The 16,561-nt window shown below is 34.8% G+C and overlaps 1 pseudogene; it reads left to right on the top strand.

The window, feature by feature from the left end:
* Positions 1 to 263: 263 nt before the first annotated feature.
* On the top strand, positions 264 to 1,999 carry LOC149171327 (mitogen-activated protein kinase kinase kinase 20 pseudogene; annotated as a pseudogene).
* Positions 2,000 to 16,561: the final 14,562 nt, after the last annotated feature.

The following is a 16,561-nucleotide window of genomic DNA, read 5'->3' as shown; positions in this document are numbered from 1 at the left end:
CGTCTCCGATGCCGTCCTTTTAAACAACCACAACCTCCGGCTCTGTTTGAATAACACGATTGGATGGGTGTGCCGCTCAAAGAACACGTCATCCACGTCCCATGGGACTCGCGTATTTTTGACTCTACTCAACGTCAACGTTGCAGGGTCCCTGGCCAGAATACTCCGACACCCGATAAAACAATACCAGGTGTCTTGGGCGGTCACGAAAGAAAGAAAAAAGACGGGACGGCGGAGGCTCATTTGGGCGGCTCAGAAAGGCAGAAAGGAAAGCATTGTCAGCGGGTCTAGGTAGCTTTCAAAGAAATCGATTCCAACGTGTTACTGTTACTTTCCTCACTCGCCCTGTTCCCACTGGGCGTTTATAATCGCAGAACACCACCACCAATAGTCAGTCTGTCTGCACGATTCAAAGAAACATTTTCGTTGTATTGAATTGGGAGGAAATGGTAATCGAGCTAGAGATGGGGAGGGCCAAAGAAGAGTGCTGGGTGAGGGGTGCCATTCTTGGGGCCGGAGCTTATGGAACAGTCAGCCTTGCCATGAGCAGCTGTAATGGGCAACTCTTTGCAATCAAATCGGCACCTGGTTTTAGTGTCGCTCTGGAAAATGAGTACCAGATTTTACGGTGCCTGGATTCTCCATACATCGTTCGCTGCCTGGGGCACAATTACAGCTTCGAGAAGGGTGCAAGGCTGCACAATTTGTTCATAGAGTACATGTCAGGTGGCAGCTTGGTGGATCTGCTGAGTAAGTTTGGAGGGAAGCTGCACGAATCAGTGATCAGAGCATACACACGCGACATCCTGCGTGGGATCGATTACCTACACAGGCAGGGGATTGTGCACTGTGATATCAAGGGGAAGAATGTTCTTGTGGGTGCCAATGGTGTGAAGCTTGCTGACTTTGGCTCTGCCAAGAGGTTTGGTGATGAGGAGAAGCGCCAGGAGGCACTGCAATTGAGAGGAACCCCTCAGTGGATGGCTCCAGAGGTGGTGAACCAGTTGGAGCAGGGGCCTGCTTCTGATATTTGGTCTCTCGCCTGCACTGTGCTTGAAATGGCCACTGGCAGGCCTCCATGGAGCCACGTTTCCAGTCCCCTAGCCGCAATGTATCAGATTGGATGCACGGAGGAGTTGCCTGAGTTGCCTGCCTGGCTTTCGTCTCAGATGCGGGATTTCTTAGAAAAATGCTTTCGGAAAGATCCCATGAGGAGGTGGACCAGTGCACAGCTGTTGACCCATCCTTTTATGAATGAGGACTGCTCTTCCATGGAAACAGAGGAAGCCATTAGGGGTCCGGGATCCCCAACAAGTCATTTGGATTTTAGGAATCAAGTATGGGATTCCAATTCTTCTCAGACTACCCCAACTCTGTCACTCAGCATCCCGAGCCCAACTGGGGAATGCAATACAGAGGTGAATAGATCAGGTGAACAATGCCCAAAGCCTTCTCCCAGGGACAGAGTTATGGCACTGGCCGCAGCTTGTAAATTTAAAGATGTTGCTAACATGTCTAATTCGTTCACAAGCCCCCATGATCAGTGGATTGTTGTGAGGTCTTCCAACATCAGATAGACCTCTGTTAAAATCAGACATTAGTAATGGCTCCTCCATCCAGGAACTTCCATTTTAGCAGAAGAAATGTGGAGTGCCAGCTTCGAAATTGTCAACTGGGGAGAATTGCAGCCAAAGTGTGAACTGCATCAACGCTTGGACGCTGCAGTCTCTGCAGCACAGCCTCGACATCAACCATCTTCTAGCACTTATGCCAAGACTCTGCATCATAAATTGTTTTCAATGGCCGCGGCATCCCATTTGATTAATGAAACTTTGGGACTTGTATCGAAATTCATCTCAGGGCATCGCCAGCAGTCGTCCCAGCATTTATAACAGATTAGTGGTTGGAGAAACGTTTTACATTTTTTATGATAAGGGGAGCAGCTTACTGCCCCTGTTTTAGTACAAAATTTTGTCATACCAGAATAATAAAGCGGCAGTTGTACATTAACCGCAGAGGAGATTCTCACTCTTGTAAATTTGATTCAAATAACTTTTTATGGTTTTGCATACCTGTTAATTAAAAGACGAAGATATTGTTCACAAACTAGTTCTTAATACCGCTGTTTGAGATTTTAAACTCTTCGACTATGTGCCCTCTATTTTTCATAACCCCTCAGTTAACTCACCATTAAATATGTCTGCCGTTTTCAAAACAGGCTTAGGCCTTAATACTGGCAGAATGCTGAGTTTGCAGACTGGTTACTTCTCTATTAGGTTTTGCTTCTCCAGTTTCTTTCCTTTGAGAGAGATGAATGGTTCTCTTTTTTTCTTTTTCTTTTTTTATTCTTTTTTTTTTTCTTTTTCTCTTTTTTTATTTTTTTTTCCGAAGGTGGCAAAACCTATCAAACTCAGGTGTCAAACCAACAGTGAGGACAACCATCTCTGGCTGCTATCCGCGAATGTCGATTTGACTCATCACCTTTATCAAGGAAAACCACGCCACCTGTAATAACCCGCTGGTGGTCCGTAAGGGAGCAGGCTTTCACTCCTGCCAGATGCCTCTGGGTCTTGGGCCGTTAACCTGTTTCCTTACGTCCAAGGAAGACGAGCTCTTAGCCAAGCAGAAGCAGTTTTACGACATACTCCAGGCCGAGAGATGAATGGTTCTCTACGCAAGCATTCTTTATCATTTCAATATTATATTTTATTTATTTATAAATAAAAAATTGGTTATAAGATTAGTCCAAAATTTATTATAAAATGTTACGTTGGCAATGTACTCGAATTGTAGTTTTCCCAGTTTTTTTTTTGCAGAGGACGTGTAAAATTGACAATGGGTTAAATAAGTTATATTTAAATTTAAAATGTTATTTTTATTTTTAGTTTTAAAAGTGAGAAGTGGTTCAAATATTTTTCATATTATTTGTTAGAATAATATATTGGAGAAGAATATTTTTTAATCAAGATTTATTTAATTATTTATTTAAAAATCAAAATTACTCAAATCCAATTTCAATATAAATAACTAAATAATCTTATTTTCAATTAGAAATAAAAAAATTTATATAATTTTAATTATAAAAATTTTCAATAACTTTTTTCAAAATTAAATAATAATAATAATAATTTATCTAATTAAATTATATTGTTAAATTTTCACAAAAATTTAAAAAAACAAAAAAAAAACAAAAAAAAAACTATGGTTAAACAAGACTTTATTCCGAAGGAAATCGAATGTAACTTCAAATAAAAAAAAAAAAAAGGAGTATGTGGCTCCTCGGGAATAATAACTAAAAGCTACTTCACACCTACGTTCACAAGTTAAACTGAGGACAGAGAAAGCATCCCCACTCCTTCACACCCACGTCTCCAATACCGTCCTTTCAAACAACCACAACCTCCAGTCTGCTCGAATGACACGATTGGATACGTGTACCGCTCGCTGACACGTCATCCACGTCCCATGGCAGTCGTGTATTTTTTAGTCTCACGGGGTCCCTGGCGAGAATACTCCAACATCCGATAATCAATACCTGCGGTCTTCGGCCGCCAAGAATCGAAGAAAAAGCACGGGACGGTGGAGGCTCGCTTTGGCGGCTCAGATTGTCTGAACGCAAAGCATCGTCAAGCGGATTTGGGTGGCTTTCAAAGAAATCGAGTCCAACGTGTCACTGTGGCTTTCCTCAGTCGCCCAGTGGGAACTGGGCGTTTATAATCGCTGAAGACCCCTCCAATAGCCAGTCTGTCTGCACAATTCAAAGATGCATCTTCACTGTATTGAATTGGGAGGGCTTTGGAATCGAGTTTGAGATGGAGAGCGGAAAAAAAAAAAAAAAAAGAGGGAGTAGTCTAATCAGGCTGAGGAATTGCTTATTTGGATGGTCAAAAGTGGCTGGAATCGAGTAAAAAATTTCAAAAAGTCTTGTAAAAGCAGTGTTTGAATCGTGTTTTCGATAGTGGAAATAGATTCAGCACCATCAAAAATGTCTAAAAGACCTAAAATTTTGAAGTTTAACGACTATAGTTTAGATTTACAAAAATCTTTGCCAGATTTTTTACCAAAATTTTCATAACTTTCCAAGGAACTCCTCTGCCTCGTTAGACTACGCGAAAAAGGAGTGCCATTCTTGGGGCCGGAGCTTCTGCGACAGTGAGCTTTGCCATGAGAAGCTCCAATGGCCAACTCTTTGCAATCAAATTCACAGCCGGTTTTAGTGTCGCTTTGGAAAATGAGTACCAGATTTTGCGGTGCCTCGATTCTCCATACATTGTTCGCTGCCTAGGGCGCAATTACAGCTTCGAGAATAGTGCAGAGTTGTACAATTTGTTAATAGAGTACATGCCAGGGGACAGCTTGGTGGATCTGTCGAGTAAGTTTGGAGGAAAGCGGCTCCAAGGGATTTAAATGTCACTTTAAATATGGATGAGATTTGGGGCAGTAACAAGAAGAAGGACCCTCTCGCTGAAAGAATTAAAAATGAATTGCTGAGGAGGAATTTTGTTGACATTCTCCCTACTCAAATGCTCCCGACATGGGAAAATGGCAAAATTGAGAAAGCTTATATTGCAAAAATGCTGGATAGGTTTCTTCTTCACACTAGTTTGATTGACAGTATGGGCATGCCATTCTCATCAATTGAGAATGTCTTCATTTCAGATCATAGGCCGATCTTATTAGGCTGGAAGGAAAAAAGTTTCAGGAAAGGATATTCATTCAAATTTAATAGGTCTTTCCTGGAGGATCCGGGTTTTAACGACCTTATTAAAAAAACATGGAACGAGATGGCATCCAATAATCCTTCTTCGCTTTTGATGACATTCAGAGACAAAATGGTTCATATGCGTAAGGTGGTGAAAGAGTGGCAATATGAGAAAAGGCAATCCAACAGAAAAGAGCTCAGGAAAATTCAAAGGGCTTTGTACATGGCCTTGGAGGCGATGGCTGCTCATCAACTATCTTTTAAAATGAAGTGTCTTATAAAGGAGTTGCAAAAGAAGAAAATAAAAATCTTGGAACAAGAGGAATCTTTTTGGAGATTGAAAAGTAGGGGGATATGGTTAAAAGAAGGGGATAAGAATATTTGTGTCTCACTTGTTTTATGTGTTTTCTGTGTTTATATTTCTGCAATATTTTATGTGATCCATTGCTCTGTAATATATAATTTGCTAACAGGAATCTATGAAGGAAAAGAAGGGAATTCACCAGATCAACCCGACGATGAGAAACAGTTAGCAATCTGGCAAAGTAAGGATAAAAAGGCCTATGCCTTAATTTCCACTTCAGTCTCAGAAGAGGTAAGCAGATACATTGCTCAGAATAAAACAACATATGATGCCATAACAAAACTAAAAGAGCTTTATGATTCACATTTTGAATTGGAGATAATTCAGTTATTGTTGAAGTTATTTAATTTGGAAATGAAAGATAATGATCCTCTAAAACTTGCTTCTGAAATTAAAGCCATCAATCATGAAATTGAATCTACTGGAGTTAAAGTTGATATGCAACTCATTGCCTTTATAAAAGCTCTTTACCCTAGTTATTCACACTACTTGGAATCTCTCCAAGCTAGTGGGCAGTTAAAAGATTTAGATTTTGATAAATTAGTAGGGAAAATTGCAGAAAGAGAGAAGACTTTTGGCAAGAAAGAAACATCACATAATTCTAATACTGAAACCTTATGTCTTGCACAAAAAGACCAAAAACCTCAAGAAGAATCTGACAGAAATACTAAGGGTAATAGAGGTCGAGGTAGGAAGAATTATAGAGGCAAGGGGGGCAGAAATATTCAGGGAGATAGATAGCAGAATGATAAACAAAGAAATTTTCCTGATAAAACAACTATAAAATTCTTTAGATGTGGTAAAATTAGACATACAGCTGCAAATTGTAGAATTCCTTGGGAGAAAATTAATGAAAGAAGAGAACAAATTCTTGAAAAGAAAGATCATCTAATTCCATAAAAAGGACAGTCTTCTGAGAATGCACATTATGTTGTTGCTCATTGTAATTTTCATATGGAAGATATATTTAGTACCTATTTTTCTTCATGGCATGACAATTGGATTTTAGACACAGGTGCCACTTGTCATATGACCTTTACAAGAGATTTGTTTGAACAATTTAGTGATAATATTGATGGAGTAGTGTATTTTGCTGATAAGTCTCAAATCAAACCATCGGGGATTGGTTCTATTCAGTTAAAAATTCCTGGACTTTCTGATTATACTTTGAATGATGTTCTTTACATTCCTCAGTTCCAAAGAAATTTATTATCTCTTGTACAAATAAGACAACAGGGACATTCCATCCACATATTTGATGGTAAAGTGGAAATTCGAAGAGCAGCCGACAATAAAACTATAATGACTGGTGTAGAAGAAGATAAATTGTTGAAATTGAAAGGTGTGTCGTCTGTTACATTGAACACTAATTATTTGGTTCAACAAAATGATACTTTGTCATCTTCTTTATTGTGGCATGCACGCTTTGGTCATATTAATTATGAAAGTATTAGAATTATGAGACAGTAGGGGATTAAAGGACTTCCAACAATTCCCAGAAAATTGACCCCATGTAATGCTTGTATATTGGGCAAGCATCACAAACAATCTTTTCAGAATTCTACTTCTCGAGCTACAAGAAAATTAAGTCTCATACACTCTGATTTATGTGGGCCTATGCCTGTACCAATTGCAAATGGCAATAAATACATACTGACTTTTATTGATGATTATTCAAGGATGTGTTGGGTTTATTTGCTTAAGGAAAAATCACAAGTTTTTGATGTGTTTACAAAATTTCATCTCTTGATTACAAATGAAGCTCAACTAAATATTGGTACTATAAGAACTGATAATGGAGGAGAATATACTTCACATGTCTTTGAAAAATATTTGCAAGAGAATGGCATCAAACACCAGACCACAATACCATATAATCCACAACAAAACGGTGTTGCAGAACGAATGAAAAGAACATTGCTTAATACGGTAAGGCCAATGATGTTTTTTAAGAATTTAAAATTGATGTTTTAGGGAGAAGTAGCACTCTGCGCAGCATATATTAGAAATCGGTGCCCATCCTCTATCATTAACAACAAAACTCCATATGAAATGTGGTATAATCGTCTTCCTGCTATTAAACATTTCAGAGTTTTCGGTTCTCAATGTTATGCTTTGATTCCTAAACAACAAAGGACTAAGTTGAGTGAACAAAGCAGAAAATGTATTTTTTTAGGGTATTCTACGACTTCTAAGGCATACCGATGATATGATGAAGAGAAAAAGAAATTTATTTTGTCAAGAGATGTAATTTTTCTTGAATATGATAAAGATTCCCTCACTATTGATAAACAACTTAATCAAATAGAAAAGTTTGTGCCTCAAGAGTTTTATTATGAATCAGATAATATACTTCCACATCCTACAAGGGGGATACCTATATTAGATTAGTCTGTGGAGTTTCCTTCTCTCAATGATGATAATTCTGTTATTGATGAGAAATTGGTTGATGCAAGTGTTTCTACAGACATAACAGGGACAGAAACGGCAACAGAGGTGACAGGGACAGAAATGGAAAGAACTGAGACAAATGAAGAAGATGAGGAACTTCCTACACAACCTTTGCAAAGATCATCTTGTATTCAAACATTTCCGAAGAAATGTGATGAGTTTAAGACTGGAAATTCCTCAGGTAATTATTCTCATTGTGAATTTAACTTTTCTGTGGATTGTGAAACTACTTGTTTTGAAATAGCTACTAGTTATGATCAGTGGAAAGATGCAATGCAAAAGGAATATGATGCTCTCATAAAAAATGGCACATGGAGGCTGATGGATCCTCCTGTTGGCATCCAACCTATTGGTTGCAAATGAATTTATAAAACTAAGTATAAAGCTGATGATTCACTAGACAAACACAAGGCAAGACTTTTTAGCGAAGGGATATGCACAGAAAGAGGGTATTAACTATACAGAGACATTTGCTCCTACAGCTAAATGGGGCACTATTAGATATTTGTTTGCTATTGCAGCTCAGAAAGAATGGAAAATTCTATGGATGTCAAAACTGCTTTTTTAAATGGAGATTTGAAAGAAGATGTTTACATGTTTCAGCCAGAAGGTTTTTCCATTAAAGGGAAATAACAAAAGGTTTGCAAACTAATGAAGTCTTTCTATTGCTTGAAACAAGTGCCACGAGTATGGTATGAGAAACTAACTGAACATCTTCTAAAGTTAAATTATAAACATTTTGACCTAGATGATGCAACTCTTTTCGTTAAGAAAGTTGGAAGATTAGTTGTATATCTAGTTGTATATGTTGATGATTTGATGATCACAAGAAAAAATGATGAATATATATCATCTATTAAGAAGGAACTGAATTTTTTTTTTGATATGACAGATTTAGTTTTACTTCATTATTATCTTGGAATTGAAGTTGATCAAAAACCACAACATATTTTCATCTCTCAAAAGAAGTATGTTGGTAAGTTATTGAACAGATATAGTATGATGGATTGTAATCCTGTTGCTACACCAATGGAGCAGAATTTGAAACTTACTTCAGAAGAAGGAAAATCATTTGAAGATCCAACAAAGTATAGGCAACTTGTTGGAAGTTTGATTTATTTATCTATTACTCGTCCTGATATAACATTTTTTGTAGGAATACTTTCTAGATTTATGCATCATCCTTGGGAGGGGCATTAGGTAGCAAAAAAAAGAGTACTAAAATATTTAAAAGGAACCCAAACTTACGACATCAAATATACCAAAGTTTTAGACTTCCATCTTGTTGGTTATTCAGAATCCGATTTTGATGGAGATAAAGAGAATGGAGTTTCTACTTCTGGCTTTTTGATGAATCTTGGATCAACAACCATCAATTGGAGATCAAGCAAGCAATCTATTCCCGTTGATTCTACCACCGAAGCCGAATACGTTGCAGCAACTCAAGCCATTAAGGAAATCATTTGTCTTCGAAAAATACTTGTAGATTTGCAGGAGAAACAAAAAGCTTCAACCCCTTTATTTGTTGACAACTCTTCTGCAATTCAATTGGCCAAGAATCCAAAGTTTCATGATTGAACCAAACATATCAACACCAAGTATCATTTGATTCGACATCATGTAGAGGCCAAAACAATTCATCTGACACATTGTCCAACATCAGAACAAATTGCAGATATCTTTACTAAAGCATTGGGGCGTGAAAAGTTCGATAAATTTAGATCTTTACTTGGTATGTCAGATGTCCCTTCAGATTAAGGGGGGAAATGTTGTAATCCTTCGAGATTTCTGTATAGTTAGGGATTTAGTTATAAATTAGGTATTTCTAGTTATAACTGTTTCAGTTATATTTTTCAAGTATAAATGTAACCTTCATTGAATGAATTAATGCATAGATTCCAGCATTTGAATCAATGGAATTCTCCAGACTTCTTATCAGAAGTATGAATCACAAAATAAATAGGAGTAAGAATGGAATATTAAACTGAAACACGTAATAAATCCATTCAATTTCATAAGTGAAAAATTGAAAGCCCTCGAATTGTGTATCATGTAAGAAATCCCAATCTGCAAATTGAAGTATGAATAACAAAATAGATAGGAGTAAGAATGGAATATTAAACTGTGTTGTTTAATTATTATAAGTTTGGAGTTTTAGATTGAAATTTAGAGAATTTTTTTAGTTTAAATTTTGATTTTTGTGATTTAAAATCAGTTTTTAAATATTATATATAGATTTAACATTTTGACAAAACTCCTGAAGCACTTAAAACATAAAGAATTCACATTTTACATTTATAATTGTAACAAATTCTTATCAAATTTTAAATAAGTCAAACTGAAAAATATGTCCTATTTTTCCGAACTAGAAAATTTATCCAAAATACCTCTAAAAACCACTGCAACATATTAAATCGTTGTAAAAAGGAACTCATTCCAACCATTTATTAGGTTCCACAAGTTTTGGAACTTGTAGAAAATATTTCTCTGGTTCTTTTGGGTGAGGTGCACACATCATAACCATTGAACCCACAAATAACATCCAGAATGGATGTGCCTTTTTGAATCCTTGTAATTGTGTGGTTTACATGCTAATATTATTATACTTGTCGTATGTATTCAGTTTTGTTTTGATTTGCATATTAATTTGTCTTTGACCAAAAAAATTATTTCGTTTATCCACAGTTTAACACTACAAATTCATTTTTTGTTATTATTTAAATTTATTTATTTGTAAAGTGATTGGATGAGGTCTTATTATGGGTTCTTTAGCAACTTCAATTTTATGTTAATTACTATTTTTTTTGTTTTTAAATTTATTTCTTTTTTATTTAACTTTTTTATTTTCATTTTTTCTTTCATGGATTATAGGTTTTTCTCCATATATTCAATTTAAAATAATTTATTATTATATTAAAATATATTTTAATAAATTATATATATAAGTGTATTTATGTTAATATAAATAATATTGGTTAGCCATATTTCTTAATTTTTGGTGATGGCATTCCACAATACAACATTTTATTAGTGGTTTTATTTTTGTGATGAATTTTTTGTCTTTATTATTTTTTTAGTTTAATTAAACTATATTTAAGCTAAGCGGTAGGTACTATCTATTATGTAGCCCTTGTTAATATTCATCTTTTCATTTTGATCCATTGTCAATGGCCCATGACAATGAGGAATTCAAGGCACTGTCAAAATACATCTAAGCCCAGGGTTTAGTGAATTTTTTTTATTGATTTGGCCAAAGTTAAAATATATTGATTGGTGTGTATTATAAAAAGGAGAAAAACTATTAAAAGGGGAATTATATTATTTGGTCAAAAAAGTATAACGACATAAATGATAAATTTGTATGTATTTATGTAATTTGGATTATAGAGTTAATAATTAGTTGTTTTATATTTAGTGAAACTTGGTATTTTCTTTTAAGCAAGTATATTTACATAGAGAACAGTAAAAAATCTCTGCCTCGAGAAGGGGAAACTAGAGCCCAATTTGTTGAAAAGGTTGACTTTTGCACATGGCCTAACAGTAATCAAAATTTAAAACAAGAAGCCTAGCAGCTTATGTTGCATATATGTGAACAAAAATTGGTGAGGAACCAAAAATACAATAATGAGCCTAGTGACTCTGCATCGAATGCTCACGAACCAAACTAAAATTGCAACTGTGTGATAGTCATCAATGAACCAAGCCAGACTAAAGTTTACCAACTTGGTTATCATGGTACATGGGAGATTAGCACTTGTTGCATTGAAGCTTCATTAAAGCCATGTTTGAACCACCCTGAAGTTGAGTGTTGTTGTGGGCCTACACGATGTCAGAGTTCGCGGAAGTTTCCTCCAAGATGTAACAACCATAGGGACTGGGAAGGGGAGGTGAAGGGAGGGGAGCGTCAACAACCGGAGGGACGAGGATATGTGAGGGCGGGGGAGGGGCCATTGGACCACTGGTGACATGCAGAGAAAAAGAGCCCACTGGAGGGGAGCGCGAGGGTGAGAGTGGGAGAGGAGGGGGATAGAATGTTGGGGGGAAATTCAATTTTGATATCTCTCGTCAGGCGCTTAAGGGGGGAAGAGTGGTTATGGAAGGCATAGAGCTCTGCTATACATCAAATGGCTTTTGCTTTCTCTTGAGCTCTCTCCTTGAGCTGGTGAGCAAAGAGGTTTCGAAATGCCCATATTGTTGGATGACCTCTGCTAGTCTCTTCCTCCTCCAGAGCGAGGACCTCTCTTCTTATGGGAGCTTGAATTCCATAGTAAAAAAGGGTTACAACAAAGGCTTCATCAAAGGTGGTGGAGGGACGTCCACAACCTCTGACTTTGCGAGGGCGTCATCCCCTGCCTATGTCGTGGTTCAACGTTGGGTGGTAGAAGTTCATCGTCACAAAGTTGGAGTCGAAGGGAGAGGAGGGAGCGTTGAGGAGAATGACTAGGTAAAGAAACCACTTGGAGACAATATCTCTTGGTCTTTTATTTCCAAATTGGACAAGCAGGGAAGTGAGCAAGGTACATGTCCTATGAATGCAAGAGAATTTTAGTGAATCTTTGTATCATTATTTATATATACATATTTTTTTTAGTGTTTAAACACTATCCCTATATATATATATATATATATAAAATAAAAAATAAAAAATAAAAAAAAATTAATCCAAATTCCGCCTACTTTTAACCAACAATTCCTCCGCCTCCATAAACACTACTCCAATAATATTCCCTCCCACACTTCACCTTTCTACCCCGCGTACAATTTGGCTATTGCACGTTGTCGAACGCTGTCGTAACTGGCAATAAAAAATACTCCTCGATTCCAACTATCTTTCTCCTCGACGTCTATGTGGAGCCTGAGAAAAGTTTAACAGTTAAAGCCTGCTGATGCGAATAGAGCTCAATAACTGATAGGGTATGAGTAGGAAACATAAACACGAGTGAACAAAGTATACAAATAAAGAAATTGCTTCATACCAAGTGCAAGCCATCAGTTAGCAGAATTCAAAAGCGCGGACGGTGAAACACGCATACAGAAAATTACATGTGAGGAATTCGCTTTTCTCTATATCATGCAATGCAAACACCGCAAGTGCAGCCTCACCACCGTTTCTCCTTAAATGATAATCGCAAATGAGATGATCAAAAAATGCAAATGGTCAACTCACTATGGATATTTATTTCACAACAGTGCCACTTAATGGCCAATCGTGGTCAATCTTTTACATCTCCTCTCATGATCATATGTATATATTGCTTGCAACTATTATTTCATGGCCAGCGGAGTAGAGTTGCAAAGTTCAGACTACAATTTAATACTACAAGAAAGATTTAATGTTAATTGTTTTATGAACTTATTTTCATTTATGTTATATTATGAAAATGAATAAAAATTATTGATAATATAAAGGAAATTAAACACGATATTAATATTTGAAAGAAGTTGATTCGAAACGCGTCACAAATAATATTCTATGTGATTTACGCTGAAGAATCTCTCATAATACTTGAAAGAAGTTTTAACATTATGTATAATAAGGTTATTTATGTTTATTATTTTATAATATAATTTTAATTTGTTATATATATTAAAAAATTTAAATGAAGTGGAGGATAGATATTGATTTTCTTTCACTTTATAATGTTCAGATCTAAGAATGGAAAATATATATTTCTTATCAGTTGAGATTGTAATATTAGTTTTTGATGTGTTTCAAATATGAGTTATGATCGTATAAGATACATTATTTTCTTGTGTATAAGAAATTGAAATTACAATATTAATTTTTTTTATGTGTTTTAAATATGAGTTATGATCATATAAGATACATTATTTTCATGTGTATTTAGTTAATATTTATAAGCATTTGTTTTTTTTTTTTTTTTCAATTTTTTTATTATTTATTTTTTATATATTTTTAAGTTAAAAAAATAATTAGTGTTTAATCAAAGTAAAAAACACTAAAAGATAAATTGGGGCTAAGTAAAAAGTCTTAGTCACCTCTTTCTCCTTTTCTACTTTTCACCATCTTTCTTGATCAATAGTGGTCGTTACAATAATTAGTTGTTTCTCTTCTGTTTGTCTCAAATGTTCCTTGTAACTCCCAGATGTATAAGGACCTTTGAATCTTGTTATCTCCTTCTCATGTGGCATTTCTTGGCATGAGTGTCCTTCTGCTCTTGGATTTTGGGAAGCTTATCACCTTGTTCCGTACTGGTTCAATTCTTCGTTCGTTGAAGATGTCTGTGGATTTGGGATTTCCTCAGTGATGGGGGTCCCAAGTCCTCTTCTTCGTCAAATTGTGGTGTTGGGAAATGTCATCCCTTTGGTTTTTTTGACACGTTATACAGCTTGAGTGGGCTTAATGGTTAAGAACATGTGTTTCCTCCTAAGAAGTCATAGGTTCAAAACCAGAGGTGGGTAGAGTGTCTCACTTGGTCGTGACCTTAAAATTGGATAACAATAATAAAATTAGTATTATAATCAATTTTAATTCCTTTTAATGTAATACAAATTTTAAAAACATCTAAAATATAAAGAGGGACATGGATCCTTGGAATTTCAACAGACTTAGGGATGCATTGGTGGTTTGAAGAGGGTTGGAGGCTATGGAGCCCTATGGATTCTCCACTGGATAATAATAATAAAATTAGTATTATAATCAATTTTAATTCCTTTTAATGTAATACAATTTTTAAAAACATCTAAAATATAAAGAGGGACATGGATCCTTGGAATTTCAACGGACTTAGGGATGCATTGGCAGTTTGAAGAGGGTTGGAGGCTATGGAGCCCTATGGATTCTCCACATGTATAGAGGAGTATTCAATCACAATTATTTTGTGCTTTTAGCAAATTATAATTATTAATCTTAACATTGTAATTATGAGAGGGTTGGAGGCTATAGAGCCCTATGGATTCTCCACACTTACAGAGGAGTATTCAATCACAATTATTTTGTGTTTTTAGCAAATTATAATTATTAATCTTAACATTGTAATTATGAGTATCTTTTTACTAGAAATATATCACTTTATCATACAAATATCTAACTAATTTTATATATTTTTTAATCATAACGTCTGGACTTTGATGATATCAATTCAATGGATTGTGTAATAAAGCTAAGCATAGTAGAAGCTTGAATTTGGTTATTTTTCCCTTATCAATTTCCCTATAATATTTTGCCAAAATCTAGTCATTTTATTGAAATTGTAATTTTGAAACTTATTGAAATTGTAACTTTGAATAATTGAGTTTGTGCAGTTTTAATGTTTAATTTATTTATACATTTAACAATATAATTTAAATAATAGAAATTTCTATCACATTAAAAATTATATTGTCAAATTATTGAAAAAGTCAAAACATAAGTGTTTTACTTTTAACTCTTTTTAAACATATGTTGTAACCAATTTTATCTAAAATTTAATTTAAAAAATGCAGACATTTAAAATGGTTAGACTTTGACCCATTATAATTAATTTACTATATATTTGTTTTTCTATTTTAACATTTCATTTTTATAGAATTATTTAGGGTCACTATTTTACTCTAGTCAATTTTACATGGAATTAGCAAGGATTTCTATGAAACTTAATTTTTAGCGATGTAATTTGAGTGCCCCAAGGTTTTTCAGGGCGCTAATCTATTTATAAGAACAATACATATTGAGCAAATAATGTTACCTATAAATACATGTAGAACTAAACAACTCCTAAAGGATAGGAACAAACTATTTTACTTAAAGCATTGCACTTAAGACAAGTAGGAATTATATTTTAAGTCTCCCCCTTAATGACTAATTATCTCCATCTCAACCAACAAAGTCTAGTTGTGGTCCTACCTGTTGTTTATATACATGATCAAAAAACACGTTGATGTCCATATAAAGGAACAACCATCCACCAGAATGCATGGATGCCTAACCATTGCAATCGTCAGTCTAATATGATGTATTTAGTGTACATAGTCTAGTCAACAATTATATCTACATGCATGTACCTGTAGCCGCAAGTCCCCCTCCATCATCATCATCATCATGGGTTTTCTCGAATTATCTATAACCATGCACTAAATGGATTTTCTCATAAGAAAATGTGCAAATATTCATTTTTTTCTAGTGGTCGTTATTTGTTTTGACATTGGAACATTGTGTGACTTCACATAATGAATGGTTTACATATGAATTATATATCCTTTTGTGATGGTTTAAATCAACAGATGCAGAGGCTATTGGAAGGAAAGATTGCATACAAAACAAGCAGAGAGAGTGAAATAAGCAAAGGAACATTGAGATCAACAATCACGATTTGCATTAGTCTTTTATTTATGACTTGTGTCGCAATTTTTTTATATGGAAAAATAACAAGTCAAAGCATATTTTTTAATGATGAGACCAAAGAATGATCTATCACATATGCCATTTATATGCCATTTTTTTTAAATCTAAAGAAGTTGTAATTGAAAGCATATTTCTCATGTCAAAGAATGTGAAGGTGGATGATTCATATTTTCATAGCTAAAAAGTTTCATGATATTTGCATATATCAATGCTACTCTCTAACAATGACTAAGAGAAAGATCTTCAATGTGAGAGTGCATCAAAATGTTGACTCTAAAACAAATGACTATTTTTATTTTCAATAATATAATACCATTTTCAAGAGCATGGTTATATTATATGGCTAGGAAAAACATTCTTATATCGATGTTTGTTATATCCATCTCTCACTGAAACATTGTTTTCGTGATTTCCTTAATAATCATTAAATTAAAGGGAATCCATCGCTTCCTATTGATTGGATTTGGACAAATTGATATTAAGACAATAAAAAAGATATATAGAAATTGATATATTGATGTCTAGGCAATAGAAACTATTTCATAGTTCTTCAATTTTACTCTTTGAAAAACATTGCCACCAATATAAATAAATAATATTTGTAATCTCAATTTTAGCTTTGATAATAATGATAATTCATAATTATAATAAATTGACAAAGTCATCTATTGTAAATATTGTTAAACTCATGCAACCATGA

The sequence above is a fragment of the Pinus tabuliformis genome, chromosome 4_2 (assembly GCF_031772625.1).
Source record: "Pinus tabuliformis cultivar Carrire ecotype Pingquan chromosome 4_2, CPIR1, whole genome shotgun sequence".
In the NCBI taxonomy this organism is placed as follows: Eukaryota; Viridiplantae; Streptophyta; class Pinopsida; order Pinales; family Pinaceae; genus Pinus; species Pinus tabuliformis.
The sequence above is the reverse complement of the archived record's forward strand: the minus strand, read 5'-3'. Positions and strand labels throughout refer to the sequence as shown.